General features: G+C 40.6%; 1 long non-coding RNA gene across 1 annotated transcript; it reads right to left on the reverse strand.

The window, feature by feature from the left end:
- Nucleotides 1–13,713: 13,713 nt before the first annotated feature.
- On the reverse strand, nt 13,714–14,355 carry LOC128603139 (uncharacterized). The gene is made up of 3 exons (XR_008384975.1): nt 14,238–14,355; nt 14,075–14,142; nt 13,714–13,976 (listed from the first exon to the last, which is right to left on the reverse strand). It is a non-coding gene; the product is annotated as an uncharacterized LOC128603139 (long non-coding RNA).
- Between the last annotated feature and the right edge of the window lie 1,428 nt (nt 14,356–15,783).

A 15,783-nucleotide genomic window follows, 5' to 3' on the forward strand; every position in this document is an offset into this window, starting at 1 on the left:
AACCCCTAATCCCAACTATAATCTAAACCCAAGTAGGAAATCTAGTTTCAGGATTATTTGGGTGTTTGCAAGGATATGCAAATTATAGAAAAATAATCAACGAGAGAGTGCTGTGATGAAGCAGAGTGACTCTTACAACCCCAACGTTGGTTATTTTCCTACAACGGAACGTCCCACAGTGTTTTATTTCTCCTATACGACGGCAAACTGCTAATCCATTTATTAAACAACATGCAGGACCATACTTTTTTTAAAAATCCATTTATAGTTACAATATTTATAGTTCCTGATCGTACTTATGTTAGAGCAGCTACGAGCAGTCGTTCCCTCACCAGCTTCTCCACCAGTTTGTATCTCTCGCAAAACACGTTACAGAGAAACCGTGACGCGTAAAATCACCTGTCCCGAAGATATCGGAAAACTTAAAGTTACAGCTTTACCTCTGAATGTTATAAAGTGCTGGCACTGGAGACTCCGTCCATGCACGTTACACGAAACATCTCCTTACAGAAAACTTCACATGATTTAAAAATAAAAGTTTGTGTGAAGTCTTTTCCCAGCCGAGAATCATCTGTTCTCTCGGTCAATTAAACTCGGGTTTATTTACTGACGATACGACGCTCCCGAAACAAACGTCCTCTTTGTACTGCATCAGCAAAATGTCTCCCTTACAGTTCTCTACGGAAAATAAACGGAAAATGAGAGCGAGGTAGAGACAGAGCGAGAGACAGAGGAGGAGACGGAGGGAGAGATTGAGCAAGGGACAGATGGCGAGAGAGACAGGCAGGGCGAGAGACAGATGGGGAGAGAGACTGAGTGAGAGACAGACAGAGTGTGAGATGGAGCGAGAGACAGAATGAGAGACAGACAGAGCAAGAGGCTAACAGGGCAAGAGACAGAAGGAGCAAGAGAAAGGTGGAAAGACAGGCAAAGCGAGAGACAGGTGGAGTGACAGACAGAAAGACAGACGGGGCAAAAGACAAACAGAGTGAGAGATATACGGCGCGAGAGACAGACACAAGGAGAAACAGAATGACTGAGAGACAGGCGGAGCAAAAGACAGGTTGAGTGCGAGACAGAATGACTGAGAGACAGACGGAGTGAGAGACAGGCAGGGTGCGAGACAGACAGGGCAAATGATAAACAGAGCGAGAGATATACGGTGCGAGAGACAGACACAAGGAGAAACAGAATGACTGAGAGACAGGCGGAGCAAAAGACAGGTTGAGTGCGAGACAGAATGACTGAGAGACAGACAGAGTGAGAGACAGACAGGGCAAATGATAAACAGAGCGAGAGATATATACGGTACGAAAGGCAGGCAGAGTGACAGACAGGCCGAGCGAGAGACAGACTGAGCAGACAGATAAAAGCCATTAGGCTTGGTGTTCCTCCGGTGAAGACTCACCTGACCTTCTGGAAAATCGAAATGAGGGTTTATTAAAAAAAAGAGAAAAAAATAAAAACGTGTGTATGAAGTAAAGAACTGTTCTCATTACATTTACACTCACACAATTTCTATTTTTAATTCTGATTTATTTATTTAACTCAATATTCTAAATGTTAAAAAAAGCAATAAAAATAAATAAAAATATGTAAAAAATGTTCAAACAGCTTTTCTCTACTTATTTTTATTTCCATCCCGTTTATTTATTTATTTATTTAATTGCTTGCTGAAATATTTACTTATTTATTAAACCTTTGTTAAAAAACCCAGTAAAAAAAAAAAAAAAAAGAAATAAAGATAAATAAAAAAAACCCACACAAACAAAAATATAAGTGTATAAACTACTTACGAGTTACCAATTACCAATGCCGCCTTTATTTTTGTTTATTTATTTATTTAGATTTTTTAAGTGAGAAGTTTTACTATTATTTCATGTTATTGTTTTTATTAAAGTGGAGCGGAGCTGGGCGTCTGGGTGGCAGCGCTCTCCATTCCCACACAGACCACACGCTTTGTGCAGCTTTTTGTCACATGCTATTAGTCACTCTGAGAGACGCCCAGGTAATGGACAGATTTTTATTTATTTATTTATTTATTTATTTATTTATTTATTTATGCTTGTTTTCCCAGTTCAAGAGAATTCGTTCTTGATTGCTTGCTATAATAATAATAAGAAGAATAATAAGAATTATTATTATTATTAATAATATGATGTTTGGAAACTGAAAAACCCCACACAATAACTATATATCAAAACAGGTTAAAATATGTGAATAATATTAACCGTTATTATAATAACTACTGAACAATGACAGCGTTTTTATTTTCAGATTTGAAGTTGACGTTCTACACAGATGGCGCTTTGTGCGACTCTTGAATGCTTTTTGTCACATGCCATTAGTCACTCTGAGAGACGCCCAGGTAATGGACTGCTCCGTTTTTTTTTCCCCCGGCTCAGGAGAATTTATCCGTGATTGATGCTCGATCATTCCGAACTGCTTGCAGAACTTTCCATTCGAGCTAAAGCAAGGAAATTGCATTTTTCCCTCCACGTGCTCTTTCTCCAACCAGAAGCCGAGGCCGCGCTCGGCCGTAGCGCTGAGTCCAACAATAAAAGCATGATTGATATTACTTCTCACGAGCGGCCGGTTTCGTTTTCACCCCTAATGGGATGGAAATTACTGAGATGAAAAAGGCATGCTCTTATTTCATTACAGGTAACTATGACAACAGTCATAGGCTCGGGTAAAGAAACACAATCTGTTTATTTATCAAAATGTCAGATGTTGGCCTAATGGTGTGTCATTGATTAGCAGGCGTGTGTGCGTGTGCGTGTGTGTGTTTGGGTGTTAATCATGTCAAAAGGATCATTTTCTCACAACTTATTTTCAATTACCTGGAGCAGAAAATGCTAACAAAGTCTCTTGGACGTTATAGCAAAGATTTAAAGTCGACCAGACGCTCTGTGACAGACTGAGAAAAAGGCTACAGCACTAAAAATCAGATGTGTTAGCATTTGTATCATGCTAGCATTCATGTTTAACTACATCTCTAGATGATGTAAGCTTTCTTTCTTTTTACATCATAAGAATAGGCCTATGTGACACAAAAAACGGCTAATAACAAATGCTAACAATGCTGATATTGAATGAACACCTGTTAGCTTGTTAATGCTAATTGTTCTACTTCTTTATTAATGTTTTGCTTCACTCACAGACCTGACATTTACGCTTAGCTACACCAACTTACACGTATACATAGATCAAATTAAACACGAACGCTGATAATAATCATTTCAAGCTAGCAAAGAACAGTTAGCGTTTATTTCATGTTAATATGCTAACGCAGATGATAATTACTGAAGACTAACAAAGGCTAGCTAGCTACCCTGATATCTCTGCATGACGTTTCCATAACGAATGAAGGCTTAGAAGAGACTGGGTAGCATTCATGCCATGCCAGCGTTCATATCACGCTAAGTGTCCTACTGCATATTTTATTCATGTTTATCCACACTGGCATAGAATATGCCACAATAAATGTTAATATTTCTAATAATACATGAAACGTAGTCAGGACCTGTTAGCATAAAAAATACAAACAGTCCTCCTGCATTATTTTCTGCTTAGTTACACCAACTTAGCTACATGTAAGGCATGCAAATAGGTCAAATACACAGATGACACTGTGAATCATGAATTAAAGCTAGCAAAGAAGACTTAGCGCTCATTTCCCATTCATTTTGTATGATGTAATCTTGGTATATTTTCCAAAATTTTTTTTAGGTTTAAAAAAAACTTTTAAGGAATAGAAACATGCTAACTCTGCTAATAATGAATGCAGGATAGTTGAGACCAGTTAGCATTCATACCACGCTAGAGTATATACCCTGTTAGCTGTATCATTTATTCACGTTTATCCACACTGGCATAGAATATGTCGCATTAAAGGCTAATATTGCTAATAATAAATAAATGAAGGCTAGTCAGGACCTGTTAGCATACACGCAATGCTAAGTGGTCTATTTTCTATTGACGTTCAGCCACACTGGCCTGAGCGCGAGACGTGGTCTAGAAAGAGGCACGGATGTGTTATATACAAGGTTAGCATTGCTAATAATACACGAAGGCTAGTTAGCATACAGGTTATGCTAACAGTTGTGCTGCATCTTTTTATGCTTAAGTAAAAATCTAAGGCATAGAAACAGATCAGATTAAAATATAGCACTGCTAATAATGAGCTAAAGCTAGCATAGTCAGAAAATATTCATTTAATCTCGTTATTGAGCACAAGCACTTGGAATGTGTTGCTAACAATTTTGGCTAATAATAAAAAAGCTGGAGATGAGCTGAGACCAGTTAGCATTCAGGCCATGCTAGCATTCATATAATCTTCTGACATTGGTCCAATACTTTCTTGTGAGAAACAGGAATAAGTCAAACAAAATCAAATGCTAAAAATGCTAATCATGTAGGAAGATTGTTAGCATAGTAGCTGACAAGTATTACTGTACTGTAGAAACAGCACTGTCCTACGGATGGGACGTTAAACTGAGGTCCTGACGCTCTGTGGTCATTAAAAATCCAAGGACATTTATGGTAAAGAGTAGGGGTGTAACCCTGGGGTCCTGCCCAAATTCCCCCATTGGCCCTTCTCTATCATGGCCCCCTAATAATCCCCCTCTCTGAACTGGCTACATCTCTCTCTCCTCTCCACGATCTGGCACACTACAGCTGCCACCGTATCATCCAGGTGGATGCTACAAACTAGTGGTGGTTGAGGAGATTTCTATAAAGCGTTATATAAATCTAAGGATTTATTACAACTCCTTGTGCAAAAGAGAGAGGAGGACTTTAGTGGACGACATGGTGGACGAGTGTAACGTCGGTGATAAGTGTAAGAACTTAAATGTTAAGCACTTATTGTCAGGTAAGATTAAGGGTTGGATGTTGTGTGAAAAGAATGCCAAGAGTGTTTGTCTTGTAGGATCAGATGAAGACCGAGAGGCTAATAAAATGGAGCATTGCAAATGACTCCCTTGTATGCTAGTATACATGCTATGCTAGCTGTTCTACTGTAACTTTCATATTTTGCTGGATGAAGTAATCTTGTTTTTGTGAGGAATATCATGATCATGGAATTTTCCCCCCTCTAATGTTCTCATTTTTGCTTTTTTTTTTTTTTTTTTTTTAAACCCCATCACATCTCAGTTTTTATTGTTGTTGTTATAACCAGAAAGTCTTTTCCCTTTTCCCTGCAGACGAACATTGATCAGCGAAACTCTTTCACACCCGCTATAATGGCAATGTTCTGGCTGGCTGTTTCTCCATCGGCGTCCAGGAACGCTCCCAGAATTCCTCTGTGGGCTCATCGTGGAACGCAACCTGATTCCACATATGAGCTATATTTCAAAAATGAGTCAAAAAGGATCGATCCACAACAGCCCGGTTGGGATTGCTGGAATACGTGCAGCTCTGGTGCTTGATTTATTTATATATTTATTTTGACATTTTTAAAAAATCTCCCTCGTCCCTGTAACGTGGCCTGTTTTGGGAATTTGTTGTTGCATCGAACATGTTTAAAGGCAGTGAAGAGAGAAGAACAATTACTCCGAGCCTCCACGGAGGATCAATCCGAAACCCAAACTTTTATCCTCCACAACAAATGGAAATCATATGAATAGAACATAATCAGCCAGGTGTGAGATTAGCCCTGTATCGCTAATATCTCCACATAATAACTTATTCCACCTGAATAAACACCTAGAAACATCTGCATGGAGTGTTTTTCTTTTCTTTTTTTCTGTTTGTAAGAAATAAGTTACAGATATTTGTCTCTTCAGGTTGCTACATAAACCCTTCCTGAAATTTAAGCTGCATTAGCCAACAAACACTGATTTTGGTCACTTTTGGACATTAGACCCGAGTTGACATAAGGATGTGTTATAACACTTTGCAGGCTGATGTTAGAATATCATGAACAAAACAAAAACAAAACAGCAAATCAGAAGCATGACAATAAAGTCTGAAAGACATCAAATTCAGAACAACGACACAAATAAAATACAGAAACATGGCACGACAACAAATTCGGAAACACGACGGTAAATCCGGAAACACGACTCAAATCCGGAAACACGACAGCAAATTCGGAAACACGACTCAAATCCGGAAACACGACAGCAAATTCGAAAACACAAGCAATAAATCTGGAAATACGACTCAAATCCGGAAACACAACAGCAAATCCGGAAACATGACTCAAATCCGGAAACACGACAGCAAATTTGAAAACGCAAATAAATCCGGAAACATGACCCGAATCCGGAAACACGACTGCAAATCCGGAAACGCGACAGCAAATTCAGAAACAAGACAGCAAATTTGAAAACACAAGCAATAAATCCGGAAACATGACAGCAAATCTGGAAACATGACAGCAAATCCAGAAACCCGGCAGCAAATACGGAAACACGACTCAAATTCGGAAACACGACAGCAAATTCGAAAACAATAATAAATTCGGAAACACGACTGTAAATTCAGAAACATGACTCAAATCTGGAGACACGACAGCAAATCCGGAAACATGACTCAAATTCGGAAACACAAGCAATAAATACAGAAACACGACAGCAAATCTGGAAACACGACAGAAAATTTGGAAACACGACAGACAAAAAACCAGAAACATGGCACGACAGCAAATTCGGAAACACGACAACAAAATGCGGAGACCTCGCCTTTCCCTTTTGAGTTGATGATGATGCGTTTCTGGTTTCGCTGTTGGATTTTTAGCTTGTGTTATAACACGTTGCAGGATGAAGTGAGAACGTCATGAACCACTGCCTTTCTGACCGAGTGTTCTTAACGTACTTCTGACGCGTCGGAATCGTAGCGTATCGATGGTGTGCTTTCTCAGACATTAAAATAAAATTCGCTTTCATTAAGGACCAGAGACATTAGAGAAAATATACACAGCTCTGTCATCACGGCATCGCAGTTATACGTCTCAAATAAAACTGTAGAACATCAAAGCAGTTCAGTCAGAGAACCGCTACGTAGTCGTCATTACAGGTTATAACTTCGTAATAAATGTCTGTAAAGCTCTCCGGTCAGTTGGCAGTTTTAGTATGTAACTGTTGTACTGTCGGTGTTCATGTCAGTGCTATCAGCAAGCGCCGTTATAAATATTCGAGTAAGTTCATGTCGGTTGTCGTAACGGGTTTATGTAAGTGTTACGTAGCCCTATGAGCACTGCTGCGGGGAAAGTCCTGCAGCTGTACTGTAACTCCTTGTGGAGAAGGATAAAGCGTGCGCTGTAATCCTGATGTAAACGCAGGCAGTGTCGTGTGATCATTTGCGTCCTGTCTCAAATCATCGGAGGATTTTTGTCAAGCCGCCGTCCGAGTCGTTCCTCTGAGAGAATTACGGAGACGTCTTCCGTTAAGCCCGTGACCTTTGTTTTGAAACACGGAGAGTTATTTCCCCGGAATATCCAGCGGGAAGTGGCACTTGCCTGCAGCCATCTCCAGGCTCTTTAGGATGCGTATCATTTTCAAAAGCGTGGCTTCCCTCAGGAGACACGGCAAAACAAATAGACCAGAGACGGAATGTCCTTGAAAGCCGGGTGGCTTTTTCACTAGCGATTTGATTCCACTCGCGGCAACTTTCGTCATCCCTCACTGTTTGGTCCTACGCTTGGGCTGTTTCTCTTTTTCCTTTTTTTCCCTCTCGCCTGTTTAACGCTCTGCTCGATGACTTTTTTGTTGTTGTCGTCTTTGTCGGATTAATGATTACTTTGATCTCTGGCGATCAATTCTTTTAATTCTATTACAGTGTAAGATTTGATGTAGATCATAAGGGCAAAGCAAAGAAGAGGAAAAAAAAAAAAAAGGTAGAATAAAAAAACAAAAAGAGCTCTGAGCAAGGTACACCCAGTCATTATTTCACAAGGACAAAGACAGTAATTAAAATCCATTAAATGATTTCGAGCCAACGTTCTCGCTCGCTTCGATGAAAGTGCATTAAACTTAATGCAGTGGGGTTTTAATACAAATAAGCGATGCGTCATCTTAAACACGTCGCCCTAGCGTTGCAAATTAAGGGCCTCGACTCGATTCTAGTCTAGTTTGCTTTCGAGTGTTCGGCACCTTATTAGCGTCTCACGGCGATAACCTCGATCGTCAGGGTTCAGAAGAAAAGCCGGTCTCGGTGTAATCACTTCCCGACGACGGCTACGAGCTCTGAACCTGATAATTATCGTATTCAGGCTTACTGTCTTGCGATGTCCTGAACATATAACATAAAGCGATACTGAGTATAAGTCCTACACGGGAGTCATTGTCATGTGGATGAGTTGTGGAGAAGGGGGAGGATGGTGGTGGTGAAGGGTCGGTTGATAAGACGGGATGAGATCGGACGTCTGGATCAGGAAAGCCGCGTGGCGTCGTGCTCCGCGCCTCTGCGTGCCTGATTATCACTGACAGTGATCCAGATTTTAAATGTGCATAGGAGATTTGCATTATTCATACTGTCCTATCAACCGCTTTTTCTTTTTTTCCTTTTTGTGTGTAAGAGCGCTATTTTTGGCAGCATGCAGTCCTTGTCGGAATCATTAACTAAGCAAACGCGTCGTCTCCGACTCGCCGGAGCTCCACGCTGGGCTCAGGGATCAGAAGTCAGAGTCTGAGTGGTGCCATTTTGCTCCGCCACATTATGCATTCGAACGCAGCACATTTTAATGGGCTCCCGGGGACTTTCTCCATTACCATGAATTCTGCAGCAACTTCTACAATGCCTTGCTAACCTTTTACAGCCTGATGAATAACCACGAAAGGCATAAGATCATTTGAATTACATATATGTTTGTTTTCCCTTTTGTTCTTCCCTCTAGCGCTTCATATTTCTTAATATTTGCTTTGCTGAGAGATAGTCATCCCCACCCCACCCCACCCCACCCCTCCTCCCCCTGCGTTTTCGTCTCTTCTGTAGATAAAAATCGAGCTGAAATACAAAGTAGAAAGGCGCAACTTTTCCGCCTTTTATTTCCTTCCCTTTTTTTTCCGACTTGAATTTGATGCAGGTGCACAGTTGAAGAGAGCTTAAGTTGGACCTTTCATCATCATAATGAGCCACTTGATAGAAAACCAGGTGCGTGGCAGTTCTGCCGAAATGCTGAGGCAATAAAACCTGCTCCTTTGATACACTGGAATATTAAATGAAAGAAAAAATATACACAAATGAAAAAAAGAAAAGAAAAAAAAGAAGCTGTATACACACACACACACACCCACACACACACACACACACACCGCAGAGCAAGAACACGCTAATACAGTCTATCTATGGTACATTAATGGAGAAAAGTAACACTCCCCACCTACTACTATCTACATTTCTGGAGCTGGTTTTGTGATGAATGAATTCAAGCGTACGGTTTCAGAGCAGGAGCTTAACTTCAAGTCGGGGTGGAAAGTAAAGACGTGAGCCTCAGATACCTCGAGCTAGAACAAGGATTTATTACCTCCAACATCATTTGCATAATTATATGCATCTCACGAACACGCGGCTCGCATGGATGATCAGGTCGTATCTTAAATCCGCACTGAAAAAAAAGATAAAATTGCACAAAAGAGCTAATCTCAATTCTTGCTGCACATGCCAGATTACTTAGGATCTAATATTTGAAACTGGAACAGAAGGAAGTCTCGGTAACTGAACAGAGAAATAGTACCTCAGAGGTTAAAGTTAAAACTTCTGGGACCCCCCCCCCCCCCCGTCTTTCTTACAAGGCTAATATAGATAAGAAATAATGGAGGTCTATGCTGATGACCTGCTACTGCGGTTCAGGACACGTGCAGTTTGAGCACACAATTGTGTAGAACGTCTCTCTGTGTTGTAACTTTACAGTTTCCCCTCACTGGAACTAAGTGGAACCAAACACTGTTCCAGCATGAAGATGTTCCTGTGCACAAAGCGAGCTCCGTGAAGACGTGGTGTGTGAAGGTTGGAAGAAGGTAGAAGAACTTATGTGTCCTGCACAGAAGCCTGACCTCAACACCACTGAACACCACTGGGATGAACTGGAACTGGAGCCTGAACTAAACCTCACTAACGCTCTTGTACTTGAATGAACACAAATCCCCACAACCACTCCCCAAAATCTACTGGAACACCATCCCAGAACCCTTTAGAGTGCAAGTTGTGTGGACTGGAGTTAATATTAGCACACAAATATATGTCACTTGACATCATGATTTACCAAAGCAGTCTTTATAATATCTGAAGCCTTGCATGATCTTGCATAAAGTCTTAAAGATAAAGATGTGCTATAAACACTACTTATGATGTTATTTAGAACCAAATCAAAATACACAATGAACACTGGTACATAGATATAGTGTGTGTTCATAAATAGGTACAACACGATGGCTTATAATGCATTATAACCTGTACGCGTGTGTATAGTTCATTAGAGATGTAACTTTTATGCAAATGTTGTCCGATTATGCATCTTAACAATGTCATTTAAGGCATTTTAAGATTGTCGTACGTTTATTCATTCTCTAAAGACATTAGCACAACATTTGGAGGGGATTTATTTTTTCCTATAGGTGTAAGCTGTACCCAAAACTTTGCTACAAGTTTAATATTTTCTATCTGAAAAAATAAAGAAATAAAAAAACCCCACAGCGACGAGTTTCGCTGCCGTGAATCTCCCAGGACGATGGAAGAGACAGAGGCAGCGTTTTGGTCCAGAGACCATCAGTTAGACGACTTCACAAAGCTTCCCTGCCCTTTTATTTCTCAGAAATTATTAAACCACTCGCCGCCTTATGAAGGCCCAATTGAGGGAGCACTGCTGGGTCTGTTTTCCCACCGACTGTGCCGAACCTGCAGCGTGCGGGTGGGGGGGCGGTTTAAAGGTCTGAGGCAGTTAGAGAAGCTTCCGGAGCAGTAGGGAGATAAGAGCGTTCGGGGACGCGTATCTACACAACAGAGCCGTTTACATTCGCTGTTTGGTGCTCGGACGTCATGCGGCAGTGTTTTAAACAGGCTTGGCTTTTGTTTGCTATTGTGTCATGGCTGCCCTTTCTGCTGCCTTCAGAGCTTCTCTGATGCTATTTGGGATTCTGGTGGCTTTTTTTTTCTCTTTTTTTTTTTGCTCGCCGTTGCATGCCGACGATCTCAGCGTGCGACCTTAAAACAGCTGAGTGAAAAACAACTGGGAACTTAATGCACACCATCTACATATAATTTACAATTCCAGTGAATAAAAGGTGCATAATTACGCACTAATTGCATCATAATCTCAAGCTAATGAGTGACACGGGACAGAAAACATGCAAGAGTTTGTCTGATTAGCATGAAACTTAATATGCTTTTTTTGCTTTTGTTTTGTTAAAAAAAAATGTCCCAGGCTTATTGCTGATGTTGCCCAGTGATGCAAGCAATAAACACTGTGTTTACAGGGAATTAGATTTATAATGGAGAGAGAAATGAACGTGACAGCACAAGGGTTTTTGCTCAAGTTTTCAGTCCATGCTGCTGTCTGGAAGGCTGTGTGTGTGGGAGCAGAACCTGCTTCTTGTTCTTATTTCCTGCTGATTTTATTCCAGTGCGGTCTGCTGGATTTGCTGAAATCCTTTTCGAGCCTCGCATTACAGCTCCAGAAAAGGAACTCCAAGATCCTGTACTCTTTTTTTTTTTTTTTTTGTAGACAAACTAACAAAACCTAGCTGTGAAGCACAGCCTTGTGGGTAATATTTATGTGTCTTGGCTTTGCTTCTGCATTTATACCGTATAATCTCAATCGAGGTAAGCACGTGACTATTGACGTCTCAAATCACCGACTGCTTAACGATAATGAAGGCTAGTCAGGATAATGGAGGCATTCAATCTAGTCATGGTGAACGTCTCTATAATGTGATCTGTACTGCTAAAGTGTCACGAATTCTCCTTTTGTCTGGTTTTCCAGTGTGATAAGTGCTACTTAGTTGCCATGTGCCTTTGTTCTGGTTCTAGTCCTGTCTCCACCCATGTCATTCACATTCATTCAATCACCCAACTGGTTTGCTGCCCTATTGTATTCACCTGTTCTGTGTTGTGACCTGAAATAGCTTGTGTATCAAAGCCATGTTCGGAGTTGCATATATTTTAGCTTTAGGTTTTAACCCTCACCTGTTTTCCCCAGTGTTTCCCCACTAGCTTCAAATTACCATGATTCCGATTGTCCAAATTGCGTTTTCCCTAATTAAAAACCACACACCGAGCCCCTCACTTCCATCCTGTCTCATCAACCCTCACTTCATGTAAAGATGTTACAAACGGACTAATTAGGTCATCAGAAGTCTGGATGTATTTATGACTTATTCCCTAACGAACGAGCAAGCGGTGGTAGCGGTGAGGAAAACCTCCCTGAGATGACATGAGGAAGAAAATCAGACTCTAAAGGGAAGCCATGCTCTTCTTGGTTTATAAATCATTATTCTTCACCTCAATATTCACAGGAATAGTTAGGTGTGCTATTCAGATTTTACAAATCGCCTGCGTGTGCTATGTGATCATCTGTATAGTTCCGACGTAACTTCAAAACAGCACTTAAAACTGTAGTCTAAACTCTAAATACAGAGTCCTGGGGTGAGCACTGGACAGGGTTTATGATTACAGCAGCAGTTCTTAGGTATCCAGGTGAGAGTAGTGACTGATAATGAATCGAGAAGATCCAGAGTACAAGACGAGCCACAGCAGTATAAGTATGTCAGGTTCTGCTAGTTTCCTGCTACTTGTTTTTTTTTTAAAATTTTAATTTTATTATTTTATTACATTTTCGCACTCTCTGAGGTCCAGTCCTTCTTGAAGCAAACCTATAAAGCACCAGGCATCTGCCGAGGCCCGATCCCCAGACTTTTTCTCTGGGCCGTGCTCCCAGCCACATGGTTCTCTCTGGGGAGATCCAGTGCTCATCCTTCTTTTGAAAGCCTCCAGCGATGTTCTCCTTTAAAAGCATGACGCGCTGTGTACCAAGACATCGAATTCCTAACTGTTGATCTGTTTGGAATTCTGTAGAATTTCTCAGTCAATTCACATCTCATCAATAATGAAAAGCCTCTTCTCCCTCGCGCACCGTAGCGCCGAGACTTCCGAGTCCCCGTGCATCGACTGAATATAGTTCCTACATAATGTCGTCAATGTATTGCGAGTAAACAAAAAGAAAGATTCACTGCGGCACAATCACACAGCATGACCTGCTTTAAGCCTCAGCAGGAGCCCGAGGACTTGTCCCTGATCGCTCTGCCCTAGAAGTAAAGTCAAGTAAAGTGCAAGCTTTTTGCTGAATTCAATGGATTTTTTTGTTTATGTAGGCCGGATTGTGGCGCTCGAGCCATTAGTGGACATTTCATCGCTCGCAACATACTTAAAGCGGGTCAGGAACATCTTCAGCCTGAATCAACCAGCTAGTAGGAGGTATACAGCGCTACAGCTCGTGCATCGAGAGTTATTGCTAGAGAAATTCCTCTAATATCGATCCTTTACAAATATTAGAAGCGGAAAAGTATATCTATATCTTTATCTATATGTCCACTTCTTTAGGAAGCATCGCTCTCTGGTATTAAAACCCGAGAAGCGAAGAGAATCACGCTGTAGTAAACGTTAATGGCATGTTAATGAGATCTTTAGAGAGTACGTACACACACACACACACACACACACACACACACACAGAAGAAAAACTCTGTTTCTGATTATGACTGACAGCTAAGATTGAAAAGTGATATCCTTCTATTTTAATTGTTTTTTTTGTGCATATTTTAGATTAACAAACAACTTTCCCTTCATTTCTACTCAATCAATCAGCGAGTAAACAAACAACTAAATATAGGAAAGATTTTCTGTCCCTTTCTAAACTTTAATAATATCCCCATAATTCCCCTATAAAAATATTACCTTCGTTTTCATCTGCATAAAAACAACAAAAAGACATCACATCCTAATTCCAGCTCTCTGTGCCGTCCTGAAGCTGAACTCTGTAAGGAAGTAATAAGGAATGAAACACTTCAGCGTGCTGTTACAGGAAAACAATCAACAACAGGACGACGTGATGAGGAGGAGTTACTGCTACCACCTCAAAGCTGATTATTTTCCCAAAACAGCACGTCCTGAAGCGTTTCCTTCCTCTTCTACCACGGCAACCTGACAACAAATAAATAGAATTGTTTATTTATTAAAGAACGACACGTTGCACGTTTGATCCGTTTAGAGTTCTATTTAAAGTTTAAATTAGTTACTTTTCTCAGGTTTAGGTACAGGTAAACTCCTCTGTCCTGAAGATTTCTCAAAACTTAAAGTTACAGATCTACCTCCGACACTGGAGACTCCTTCCGCTAATGCTTCTGACCAATCAGAATCCAGAATTCATCAGCGCTGTCAGTTTTAAATACAATACAATGTATTGTGTTCTACTGTATCGTAACACGTTAACATTTAGACATAATATTGACATTATTTACTGTGGATTTGATCTGAAATACACACACACATATATATATATCTCTCTGGAGTTGAGAATGCATGGCCTTTTTAAAAAAATACATACCTTCTATTTTTCATAATCTAGCACTTTCTATGAACCTATGAATGCATTCGTTACCCTTTATAATGCATTCCTGAGGCATTATTCACACTATAATTATAATATAGTTATAATTATTTATGAAAACGTATTATAGTTTATAGCGATGTTTATTATGCATTAAAAGCACGATTTATAAAGCATTCAGTCAATACTCCCAGTTTATTCTACTCCCAGTTTAGAACTGCTCGGTTTCTCTGGTCTTATGATTTTGTTATGAGCACTACTTTAATTTCATCGTGTTAACAATTCACAATGCGTAATAAACACTGCCATAATGTCTGAATAATTATAACAATGTGTATAATACCTCGTGAGTGCTTCTAGTTTCTAGAATGTTTCTAGTTCATTCTACCCGTGACCTTCATAGAAAGTGTCACTAATCTACTAACTCTGACTTACTCTATATATCAAGAAGCAGCCATTAATTATTAAAATACATATTATTTGCTTATAAATATTAACAAAGCGTAAATGAAAGTGTTACCGGATCTTCCAAGGTGATGACGTGGCCGAGGTTTAGGACCAGAACCAGAACCCGAGGCTGAGAATCAGAGGAACGGTGAACCAGCAGGAATCAGAGCGTGACGCTGTGTTCTGTGTGTTCTCACTGGGGGAATGTCTCCGCGTCGCATGGCTGGTTTCTTCTCGTCTGTAGGTGCCGTGATTAAACCTGAAACCGACGTGTTAAACACTACACGAGCTCGGCGAATAATGACGAGGAACACTCGCTCCTGCTGCTCTCCACTTCCCTCAGATACACACTCCATGAAGGGAAACCCAGACAGAGTGGACTGTTCTGTTCCCACAGAGAGGTTGGTCTTGGGTGAGTGTAAGAACAACAACAGTTTAAGATTGTGGGTTGATCGGATGATGGTGAATACGAGTAGGACAGGTGAGTAACAGTAGGTTTATTACTTTTATTCTCGACACATACAGGACATTTACAGACAGACCCAGGACTACCATGACCAAGGACAGCAGGGGAACTAGTCTCACCCAAGAAATAATAGCAATGATCCACCGATCAAACCTGAGACCATGCACGTTCTACATTTCCATGCTTCTTTTCAGTCGATTAGAAACTATTACTCGATTAGAAATGCTTTATTGTGTTATATACGTGCAGAATTCTCGTGTTATTCAGCAGTTTCGTTTCTATATGGATGTGTGAGGTGCGATACGGGTTCCTTAAAGGTTCT

The sequence above is a fragment of the Ictalurus furcatus genome, chromosome 27, assembly GCF_023375685.1.
Source record: "Ictalurus furcatus strain D&B chromosome 27, Billie_1.0, whole genome shotgun sequence".
Taxonomy (NCBI): domain Eukaryota; kingdom Metazoa; phylum Chordata; class Actinopteri; order Siluriformes; family Ictaluridae; genus Ictalurus; species Ictalurus furcatus.